A 12,258-nucleotide genomic window follows, 5' to 3' on the forward strand; every position below is an offset into this window, starting at 1 on the left:
CACCCTGTACTGGAGTCAGCCTCACACAGGGCACAGCACAGACATGAGGGCCCCCACTCAGCTCTTGGGTTTTCTGCTGCTCTGGCTTACAGGTAATAAAGACAGAATTAGAAATTCATTCAGTTAAGTGTGGTCAGTGCTACCTGGTCTCTGGGAAGGTCCCCATCTAACAGGATTAATTTTATGGAGATTTCTTTTCTATTTTCCAACCTCAGGAGCCAGATGTGACATCCAGATGACCCAGTCTCCAGCCTCCCTGTCTACATCTGTGGGAGACAGTGTTACCATTACATGTCGTGCAAGTGAGGACATTGATGGATATTTAGCATGGTATCAGCAGAAACCAGGGAAATCTCCTAAGCTCCTGATCTATTATGCTAACAGCTTGGCAGATGGGGTCCCATCAAGGTTCAGTGGAAGTGGATCTGGCACACAGTATTCTTTCAAGGTCAGAAGCCTGCAGCTTGAAGATTTTGCAACCTATTACTGTCAACAGCATTACAGTACCCCTCCCACAGTGATTCAAGCCATGACATAAACCTCCCAAGGAAGCAGAAGTGAGAGCCAAGGCTGCCCCCATTGCAAGTTCTGGTATCTCCAGCTGCTGACAGTGCTATTGTGTTTTTCTTTGCCCGGAGAATGTGAGGCCAATTTGAGTTTTTTATATAGGAATCAGACAAACTGTTCTATGTTCTTTTTTTCTACCCTCTGAGGTCATTGCACCCATATATGCAAAACACCAATGCACATTGCAGATGAATTCCTAAGCAGGAGCGCTGGGAGTCTAATTGGCGAGAAAGAGGAGGGTTTATATGAGTGAGAATTGTTGAAACCAAGGTTGGATAGAGCACAGGGACAAGTAGCCAAACGAATGGAAACACATGAACTATGAACCAGGGGCTGGGGGGCCCCCAACTGGATCAGGCCCTCTGAATAGATAAGACAGTTGATTGGCTTGATCTGTTTGGGAAGCATCTAGGCAGTGGTACCAGGTCCTGGGCTCGCTGCATGGGATGGCTGTTTGAAAACCGGGACTTGCACAGGGACGCTTGGCTCAATCTCGGGGGTTGGGGGGACTGGACCTGCCTGGACTGAGTCTATCAGGTCGGTCTCGGTCCTCCGGGGTGGCCTTAATCTGGAGGTGGTGGGAGTGGGGGGTGGGCTGGGGAAAAGGGGAGGGGGGAGGGAGGGGGGAGAACGGGGGAATCTGTGGCTGTTATGTGGAACTGAATGGTATTGTAAAATAAAGGGAAAAAAAGAAAAAAAAAAGAAACATGGATCCAAATATAGGGGTGAAAGCCTTAAAGATCAGGGAAATAGTGAGAGTCATCAGCTAATCTTAACTCACCATGTCATAACTTCCAAAGAGAGTTACTTCCTGCCTACCAGTGCATTTATTGCCTTGCCCTCTCATTGGTTATAGCCCAGCTGCCTCACTTCCTTTTCACTGCCTGTCTGTACAGACCTTCAGGTCTCTATGGTTGGTACTGGGATTAAAGGCATGTGTCACCACGCTTGGCTCTGTTCCCTAGTGTGACCTTGAACACACACAGAGACCCTGCCTGCCAAGTGATTGAATTAAGGGTGTGTGCTACCACTGCCTGACTTTTGTGTTAATGGCTTGCTAATTCCTCTGATGTCCAGGCAAACATTATTTATTAACATAAAAATAAAATATCACTAAATTTTAGCATAAATAAAATATCACCACAACACATAACACATAAAATAAAAATAAGTCTTAGTTATTTAAAAATCCTAAATACCTAGTATTCTCACAAACTAGTACTGGGAACAGGTTATTCTCAGAATTGAGAGCCCAATTTTCACTGAAAGTAAGTCTTCCTGAACAAAGGATCCTCAGACAGCTTGTCAGTTCTCACACTGTATGCATGAAGGAATGGAGACTTTCTTCTATGAAGTATTTATTTCTCTCCTTACTAGGAGAAGTGTCTTAGTTACTATTCTATTGATGTGACAAAACACCACAATGAAAAACAGTTTTTAAAAGGAAGCATTTAATTTGGGAGTTTACTATTCTGGAGGGTTGTTCCATGACCAACATGGTAGGAAACAGGCATCAGGCAGAAGACATGGCCCTGGAATAGTAGCTACAAGCTTACACCTTTATCTGCAAGCAGGATACATAGAGAGGAAGAAAGCTGACTGGCAATGGAACAATAATGTCATCAAGGTGCATCCACACCACTTTCCAACAAAGCAATCAGGTAATTCCAACATATGACATCATCATAGCAGCCTCTAGCATGGCCAAATCTACTTAGAAAAAATATAATCATTTTTGTCAACCAATTCAGCCTACAACTGACTTTGTGCAGTTAACAGTGTCCTTAAAATAACACTTCACGGATATCTTCTTGCTTATTATCTCATGCATATCCATGATCTACCATACATATAGTTGCAATCAGATACATCATGGGAAAAAAGATATACGCATTGAACAAAGCATATCAATTAAAACTAAATATCACGTACATTAGACCTTACAGCAAACAACACCTCCTTCTTCTGGATGACAAACAGAAGCACCAAGAATTACTTATTGAGGAAATTTCATGCAGGGAATAATAATCTATTGCATGATGTCATTGTTTTTCTCTGCTGAGTAGTATTCCTTTGTGTATATGTGCCACAATTTATTTATCCATTCTTCAGTTGAAGGGCATCTAGGTTGTTTCCAGGTTTTGGCTATTACAAACAATGCTGATATGAACATAGCTGAGCAAGTGCTCTTGTGGTATGATTGAGCATTTCTTGGGTATATGCCCAAGAGTGGTATAGCTGGATCTTGGGGGAGATTGATTCCCAATTTTCTAAGAAAGTGCCATATTGATTTCCAAAGTGGTTGTACAAGCTTGCATTCCCACCAGCAGTGGAGGAGTTCCCCGAGTTCCAGATCCTCTCCACCATAAAGTGTCCTCAGTGTTTTTGATCTTAGCCATTCTGACAGGCTTAAGGTGGTATCTCAGAGTTGTTTTGATTTGCATTTCCCTGATGATGAGGGATGTTGAGCAATTCCTTAAATGTCTTTCAGCCATTTGAGTTTCCTCTGTTGAGAATTCTGTTTAGTTCTATAGCCCATTTCTTAATTGAACTGTTGGTCATTTTGATGTCTAATTTCTTGAGTTCCTTATATATTCTGGATATCAGTCCTCTGTCAGATGTGGGGTTGGTGAAGATCTTTTCCCATTCTGTAGGCTGTTGCTTTGCCTTGTTGACTGTATTATTTGCTCTACAAAAGCTTTAAATGGGGTTTATAAGCAGTAAGAGGCAAGCTGCTTGGTGGCAGAGTGGACCCAACATCTTCCCAGACCTGGGGCAGTAATGTGACTCCTACCAATATTGTGACTCCTACCAATATCTCCACCATAAAGCTAGGTTCTTAAGGTAGCAAGTGGGGAGGAGCTGGCTGCCAATGCCACTCACTAAGGCATGCACTAAGCTGAGTCTGCTAGTGACTAACATAGCAGTTTATGTTTCATCTCATGTGATAAAAGAACAATACAGATGCTCAGTAAAGACAGATCCAGATGGAAGAAAACTTCTAGACAGATTACAGTGTGTTTCAAAATATACAGAGGAGTGGGAGATAAAAAAATAAAATAAAAACAGTTTAAAAATAACAAAGAAAAATCCTTAAAAAGAAATATATATATATATATATATATATATATATATATATATATATGTGTATGTATGTATATATGCTAAGAAGAGATGGAAAATACACAGGGAGTCTTGATCCTGTATGGTATTGTGTTGTCTTTCAATTTTTTGGCTTCTACAAGACACTGAATTATGAAAGCAGCTATATTAAACTATCCTATATATTTTAAAAATATCTTGACTTCAAATTAGAAGCCAAAGCATGTATTGCTCTGTTGACGAATTTATCATTTTATTTCCTCAGTAAATGAGAATCTATGGATGCAATCCAGGTTGATATAGATCAGGTTTATTCAAGGAAGAATCCCTGATAATCCCGACTATAGACATAAATAAATAAACTAGAAAAACTTCAAAAAATATAATGTATATTTTGCCTGCTCAAACATAAAACAAAAAAATTATCTTTAGCTTACTTCTGTACAACATACATTCTATATTCATATTAATACAGAAATGTATGTTACCTTTAAAAGTTTTTGTTTCTTCAGAACAAGAAGACTAGACACCAATGAAAATAGATGGCCCAGGTGATCTAACATCTTGAAGTGCCCGTTACAGTCTCCTTAGAATTCTTAATCTAAAATAATTTCAAGGTTGCTGGCTGATATGGTCCAACCTTACAAACTACTCCAGTGAAGACTTAACAATTATACTGACTTTTTCAAGGTTCACCCAAAGATAGTAGTGCACATAGAAAGCAGGATGTAGTCTGGATAATGACACCTATGTTCCAAAGAGATGGGGAATGGGTGGATTTTGGTTATTCAATGGATTTTGAAGGTCTGTCATTGTTTACGGGGACTGGTAGCAAGTTGTTTTTGGTCAAAGTAAAAAAGAAATGTAAACAAAAGAGTTAAATTCGAAGATCTTTTTCTAAAAGAAAAAAGATGGATATGATATAGAAACGATGAGACAAAGGGGTACATTACTGAATCTACTTTATTCCAAAAACAACTATTAATCTCAAAATAATTTACATTGTTACAGATTTTGGTTTATTGATACAAATTTAAAGGTAATTTTGATATACATTATGTATGTTTCTAATTCTCTTTGGGGTATTGTGCTTATGGGACTCATTTAAAATGTAATATATAATTTAAAAATACAGGTTAGACTTTAGGAGTCTGAGGCTATTGCATCTTATTACTGTCAATAGTATTCTAACTTGCCTTCTAGAATTCATAATATAAATCACTCAGGGTCAGCAGATACAGAGGCTGAAATGTCACATCTGTTTCTCTCATCATCTTTACCATCTAACAATATTTTTTGGTACTGACCGGCTTTTAAGCTCTCTAGGAAACTTGGATGGGAAAGTTAAGTAAAGGTCCTCTATCAGAAATTGTCTTTATTCTCCCTTAGCCCCAGTAGTGCAGATATGTATTGGTGAAATTATTTTGGCCACTCCACGTAGTTAAAAGGATATTTATTTAATGGCGTAACTCACAAATTAAGTAATAGGTAGGTTGTAGGGTCTGGGGAAGGTGTATCGCAGCCCAGCGGTGTTCTCTGGAGCTCTGCACAGTCCACCTTCACAGTTCAGCGTCCCAGCACAGAGAGAGCGCACCAAGAGAGCACTGGCCCATCCAGCTCTTGGGTCTCCAGGTTCCTCCCCTGGCCCCGCCTCATAGGTGTGACAGTTGCCAGAGTCTCAATGGGGGTTGGAACTTCCAGATTCAAGCTGGAATGGCTACCCACTACATCTCCCCCTTTTTGTCTAAATAAGAAGGTTCTAAACTAATACAAGACTATATACAAAGGAATGGTTATCAAATATTGTCCAGGAATAATGAGGGATAATGACCTAGATAAGATGTAACTACAACCAATGCAAACAATATCAAGCAAGAAACACATACTAAAATCCAGAGAAGTATAGAGCATAGGTAAATGGCATGTTATAAAGATGAGCAGTCATCTCTGCTCATCTTCCCATCATGATCTCCATGCCCCCCACCTGCAGAATCTTTCCTGTCTCTCATCTATTGGATTCCCAGAGCTCAGCCTGGCACCTGGCCGTGGATCTCTACATCTGCCTCCATCAGTCACTGGACAAAGGCTCTGTGATGACGGTTAGGGTATTCACTAGACTGGTCACCAGAGTAGTCCAGTCCAGGTACCCTCTAGATCATTGCCAGCACTCCAAGGTGGAGTCATCCTTGTGGATTCCTGAGAGCCTCCCAAGCACTGCCATGGTGATATTTTATTATGTACTAAAATGTTATTTGTATGTTAATAAATAAAGTTGTCCGTTGGTCAGAGCTATTAGCAAGCCATAGGAAAGCTGGGTGGTGGTGGTGCACGCCTTTAATCCCAGTACTTGGTAGGCAGAGCTAGGTAGATCTCTATGTGTTCAGGGATACAGCCAGTATTGTAGACACACGCCTTTAATCTCAATACCAACCATAGAAGACCTGGAGGTCTGTACAGACAGGCAGTGACAAGGCAGTCATGTGGTTGGGTTTACAACCAATGAGAAGGCAAAACCAAAAGTCTTTATAAAGACTTTAACACAGGAAGTAGCTCTCTTTTGGAGATGTAGGACCACTGCAGGAGGAAGGGTAAGATTTTAGCTCTTAGCTCTGACCACTTGGCTTTTTCTTTGCATTGGTTCTTTGTTTCTTATTTGATAAGACATTTGGTTACATCTATACCCTGACTCTTCCTATTTACATGATGTCCTTATCTACCATGGCATCTTCCTCCCTGCCCTCCCACTCTGTCTCTGTTTCAGCTTGACCCTCCTGTTTCATACCCCAGTCCTCAGCCTCTGCCATCCCCCCACTCCTGGTCCGCTCATGTAGATCTCACCCACTTCTCCTTCACTGGGCCATCCATGTGTCCCTCCTAGAGTCTTTCCCTGTTAGCTAGCCTCTCTGGAGCTGTGGGTTGGAGTCTGGACATCCCTTCCCTCACATCTAGTATCCACTTATGAGTGAGTACATACTATTAAAGATTGCTGTGTCTAAATGCCATTCCTCCTTTTATGCTCACAGTATGACTTAATGAGGATTTAATATATTCATAATTATTTCTACTGTTATCCCCTCATCTTCACTAACTCTGCTGAAAGTGAACTTCAGAGATAATTATTTTCTACTCCAGTTTGCTCACTTGGGTATTCTATTAAGAGACTTGGAAGTCAAAAGCAGAAGATTCAATATTTGGAAACATCTGCATGTAGATTGTCTATTAGGTATTCTAACTCATGGTATTTAATGTAAGGAAATGCAGTTGAAAGAAAATATATAAAAGAATTTTTGAAATAACATAACATTTAATATTTACATTCATATACTTTTATCTAGAAATATGGACACATAACTCCCTGTGGATTTATGTAGATAAAGTTGCATAATAGATTATTTCTTATATCATAGAAGGAATGTATTACTTAATAACTCAAAACAGCCCAAACTTCTAAATTCCACAAATTTAAGAGTAAATCATTTTTTGAATCTAAACTTTTCAACTATGAAATTTTATAAGCATGAAGGGATCAGATGATTATAAATTGAATTCAGTTTCATGGGACATCAACTGTATAGACTAGAACTGTTGGAAAACCACAAAAATTACCCTAATATACTTACTGGAGAAAATAGGAATTCTTGCATTAGACTGACATTTTAAATAGTAACTAGAAATTAAATAAAGTATCAAAGACTTTTATGCAAATCTTCATACACACAAAGGAGAAAAATGATGTGGATAATATCTTAATTTCTCTGTTGCACTACATTCTGGTGGTGTCATATTACACTTATGTTGTTGAATGTATTCTTGCACTGGTGCCTACCTATTTCTCCAATCAGTACAGGTGATATCTGTGTCTCAGGGGGGCACTCTTGGTCCAACAGGTACTAGTAGTGTCTTTGTCTCAGGGATCCTCTGGATCTTGGGGGATGGGTGGGTTTGGGGGATAGAGTGGGACATGTGTAGATTACAGGGTCCAATGTGGGGTGGTGGTGGTGGGAAAGTGTGCCCACAGGAGTCTTGCCTGCCTTCCTGCAATGGGGGCTGCAATGTTGGGAGTGGTGGGGCACACATTGTGCTCCAGGGCCTAGAGACTGGGCTGACTGGCTGGGAGAACAGTCACTCACCTCTTGATCCAAATGAAGCTGGCACAGTCTGTGTCTCAGGGAGCAAATGAGGTGGATGGATAGATTTGTGGGACAGAATGGGACTTGTAGATTACAGGGCCCAATGGGGAGGGCAGACCTGCCCTCAGGAGTTGTGCCTGATGGCCTGCAACTGGGACTACCATAAATCTATTTACAATAAAAAGAAAAAGAAAAAATGTACAATTTAAAATAAATAAATAGACCCACACACACACTTCCTGAGACCTGGAGACTAGCCCCCAGCTCCCATCCAGCCCAGAACTCCCATCTGGACCAGAGGTGAGCACCTGGGGGACAGACCCAGGGAGGCCTGCTCACAGGTCCCATCCCTAGGCACCAAGCTTTCCCTGGGAAGACCTGCCCAAATTGGCCGCAGTTGCTGGCCAGCAGCAGGGCTCCCGCAGGAAGATTCTCCTTCTCCAAGATTCCTTAGGTGACCCTGCAATCTACATGCTCTGTCCCCACACCCATATGCCCAAGACAGCCCCCCCCACTTCCTGAGAATTGGAGACCAACCCCTAGCTCCCATCTGGCTCAGAGCTCCCATCTGTCCTAGAGAGCTCTCCATCAGTCCCAGACAGCTCCCATCTAGCCCAGAGAGCTTCCACCTTGCCCAGAGAAAGAGAGAACTCTCACTGGACAAAGAGCCATCATTGAACCAAGAGTAAACTCAGGAGACAGGGAATCTGCCAACCCTGACTAGACCAAGAGTGGCTTTCTGAGAAGTAGAATCTGCCACCTCTCATTGGATCAAGAGAGGCTTCCTGAAAAGCCAAAACTGTCAGCTTTGACGGGACCAAGAGCCCTGATAATACCAAGAATGAATCCATCATTAGGAGAGGGGCAGATGTCAAGGCAGAAGTACATATAACAACATAAAGAGCAATACAGCATCACCAGAACCTAGCCCTCCTCCAACCGTAAGACCTGAACATCACAAAGTGGAAGAAGCAGAGGAAAGCAACTGAATAGCATCATGAATATGCTAGAGGCTTTTAAAGAAAAAATCAAAAAATGAAATTGAGGAAAAGATAAACAAAAAAGGGGAGGATATCAATAAAAAATGAAAAGTCAAACAAAAATGGGAAGAAATCTATATAAAAATCTAGATGAAAAGACAAATAAAACATAAGAAAACAATAAATCCCGTAAAGAAAACTGTGAAAAAGCAATGAAACAGGTGAGGGAAAAACAGTCAAAGAGCTGAAAAAGGAAATAGAAAAAACGAGGAAGACACAAACAGAGGGAATGTTGGAAATAGAAAATCTGAGTAAAAAAACAGGAAACACAGATGCAAGCATAACCAACAGACTATAAGAGATGGAAGGGAGGATCTCTGGTGTAGAGGATACAAAAGAGGAAATGGATTCATCAGTCAAAGAAAATACTAATGCCAAAAAAATTACAACACAAAATGTCCAAGATATCTGGGACACCGTGAAAAGACCAAGCCTATAAATAATAGGGATAGAGGAAGGAGAAGAATACCAACTCAAAGGCACAGAAAATATACTCAACAAAATTATAGAAGAAAACTTTCCCAACTTAAAGAAGGAAATGCCTATGAAGATACAAGAAGCCTATAGAACACCAAACAGACTAGACCCCCCCAAAAAAGTCCCCTAGGCACATAATAATTAAGCAACTAAACATAAAGAACAAAGAAAGAATATTAATAGCAGCAAAGGAAAAAGTCCAAGTGACTTATAAAGGCAAACTCATCAGAATAACACCAGATTTCTCAATGGAGACTTTGAAAGCCAGAAGGACCTGGACATATGTAATGCAGACACTAAGAGACCATGGATGCCAGCCTAAACTAATATACCCAGCAAAACTTTCAATCTTCATAGACAGAATGAACACGACATTCCAAGACAAAGCCAGATTTAAACAATACTTATCCACAAACCAGCCAATAATTAAGCCCATGTAAACTTTAGATACACAGACAGGAAGATGAATGGGACATCATGAAGAGACTGAAAATATGTTTGCAGATGGTAGATAATATTTTTAAGAGAGAGACAGAATGAGAGAGAGAGGGGTATAGATCACTTTTGCTGTTTTTTTGTTTTGTTTTGTTTTGTTTTGTTTTGTTTTGTTTTGTTTTGTTTTGTTTTGTTTTCCTAAAAGTATGTTCTGGAATATCAAGTCATCACCAATATCACTTCTGGAAGCGTGTTTTAGACAAGCCTTTACTTTCTATGATTTCATATAGAAAAGTCTATATTCTACTGCACACGGTGAGATTAAAAGTCATAGGCGTGTGTTTCAATATTGTTGATTCTTGTAAGCAGACCAATGGACAGAGGAGCCAGAAGAATTCTGTGTGAATTGCTGCAGGCACCTGAAAGCATCAACACACACTGCTGGAATTTGGAGACACAGCAGAAGACAATGGCTAAGCAGCCATCCCTTTCTCTGACACCTGTGCTTTAGCTTTTGTGAGAAATCCAGGAATCCTTTCTGCTGTCAGCTTCTCTCAGTGATGATTCACTCCCTTTGTAATACTGGCATCTGCAAGATAACTTTCTGTCCATAAAGATAATGTGCTGGAATATCCACAGAAACTTCCACTCTTCTGTATAAGTCCCAATTAGTGATATATCTCAGACTCTTCACAGGGAACTACTGTGTCCACTGTTAATGTAGAAAAGACATTGTTACTCTGTAGTGCTTTGAATGAAGTGAAAGAATGATAGACCACAGAGAGGACTGGTTAGTCTCTTGTACCAATAAAAAAAGATTCATCATGAACTGTGTTAAAAATGTTCTAACATCTGAGAAACAGTTTCAGTGGGTAACTCACCAGGAGGAACATCTGGGGCAGCCAGGCCACATACTTCTGCTTCCTTGGGGGTTTATGTTATGACTTGTATCACTGTGGGAGGAAGATTATTATACTGTTGACAGTAATAATTTGCCACATCTTCAGACTGCAGGCTGCTTATCTTTAGAGAAAACTGTGTGCCAGATCTACTGCCACTGAATCTAGAAGGAACCCCATCTTGCAAATTATTTGCATCATAGATCAGGAGCTTAGGTGGTCCCCCTGGTTTCTGCTGATACCATGCTAAATTACTGTAAATGTTCTGACTTGCTTGGCATGTCATGGTGACACTTTCTCCCAGAGACGCAGACAGGGAGGATGGAGACTGGGTCATCTGGATGTCACATCTGGCACCTGAGATTGGAAAATTGAGAATAAATTTGTATATAGTTAATTCTACTAGAAAAATGCTTTCACAGAGACAGTGAAGTACTGACTAGACTCAGCTGAATAAATTTCCAGTGCATTTGGAAATTTCTTCATAGCAATTAAAATCCCTTACCTATAAGGCAGAGCAGCTGCAACACCAGGAGCTGTGTGGGGACCCTCATGTCTGTGCTGTGACTGTGTGAGGCTGACTCCGGCACAGGACTGACCTGTCTATGAAGAAGAACAGCAGCCACACTCTGGGCACATGCAAATCAGCAATGGTTGAGCACAGCCATAGGCACAGGGTGTGACCTGACTATGAAGAAGTCCTCAGGGCAATGGGCTGTGCTTTGGGCACATGCAAATCAGCAATGACAATTGGCCAAGCTGGTGACTTATTACAGGCCTCTGGCCCTCTTATGTATCAGATCAGAAAGGCAGTACAGGTTTATTTGTAGGAATGTGCTCCTCTTTGGACAACAAAGAACAACACCACTCTAAGTGGTGCACTTTATTTTGATAGTTGTCACATTCAATATAGATTTTCCGTGTTATATTTCCCTCCATAGCAGGGACTGTGTCAGATACGGTGCAATTCTAGAAAGTACATAAATCCTTACAGGGTCCTTTCATAGGTAGCTGTAGATGTTTTTGAGGCCAGGCAGCTATTTCTTCTTTTCTATTTATTTATAAGATTTATTTAACTAAGGTATTTCTCTCTTCCTTTCCTCCCTCTATATCCTCCTAACACCTCTCCACACCCTCCTTCAAATTCATAGCCTTTTTTATTACTGTATTACTTTATGAATATACTTGTGAATACATGAATATTCCTAAATGTAAACAGTTAACTATATATAATGATACTTGCATTATGTTTTCAAGTCTGATCACTGGGCCCCGCACAACCAATTGGTGTGCTCTTTCCTGGGGAAGAGTCCCTCTCCTGCTTCCAGTTTTACTCAGTTGTCTGTAATCCTTTGGGGAGAATCAAAACCGCATGGACTTTCCCCCATCCAGCTTTTAATGCTTTTTGATGTCCTCCCTGTTCAGCTCTTATTTGATGAGTATAGTAGTGTTGGTGAGAATTTACAAGTATAAGTTCCTGTTGTTACTAGGAGGCAAAAATATCTCAGCAAGCTGCCTGATCCTATGGCTATTACAATCTTTTCATCACAGTTACAAAACTGCTCCCTGAGTCTTGAGTATTGGAGAATTACAATTAAGGTTTTAAAG

The 12,258-nt window shown here is 40.6% G+C and overlaps 1 long non-coding RNA gene across 1 annotated transcript; it reads right to left on the minus strand.

Moving 5' to 3' along the window:
* Positions 1–8,275: 8,275 nt before the first annotated feature.
* LOC102905759 (uncharacterized) lies at positions 8,276–11,300 on the minus strand. Its single transcript, XR_013049893.1, has 3 exons — positions 11,156–11,300; positions 10,633–11,007; positions 8,276–10,463 (listed from the first exon to the last, which is right to left on the minus strand). It is a non-coding gene; the product is annotated as an uncharacterized LOC102905759 (long non-coding RNA).
* Between the last annotated feature and the right edge of the window lie 958 nt (positions 11,301–12,258).

This window comes from Peromyscus maniculatus, chromosome 3 (assembly GCF_049852395.1).
Source record: "Peromyscus maniculatus bairdii isolate BWxNUB_F1_BW_parent chromosome 3, HU_Pman_BW_mat_3.1, whole genome shotgun sequence".
Lineage (NCBI taxonomy): Eukaryota > Metazoa > Chordata > Mammalia > Rodentia > Cricetidae > Peromyscus > Peromyscus maniculatus.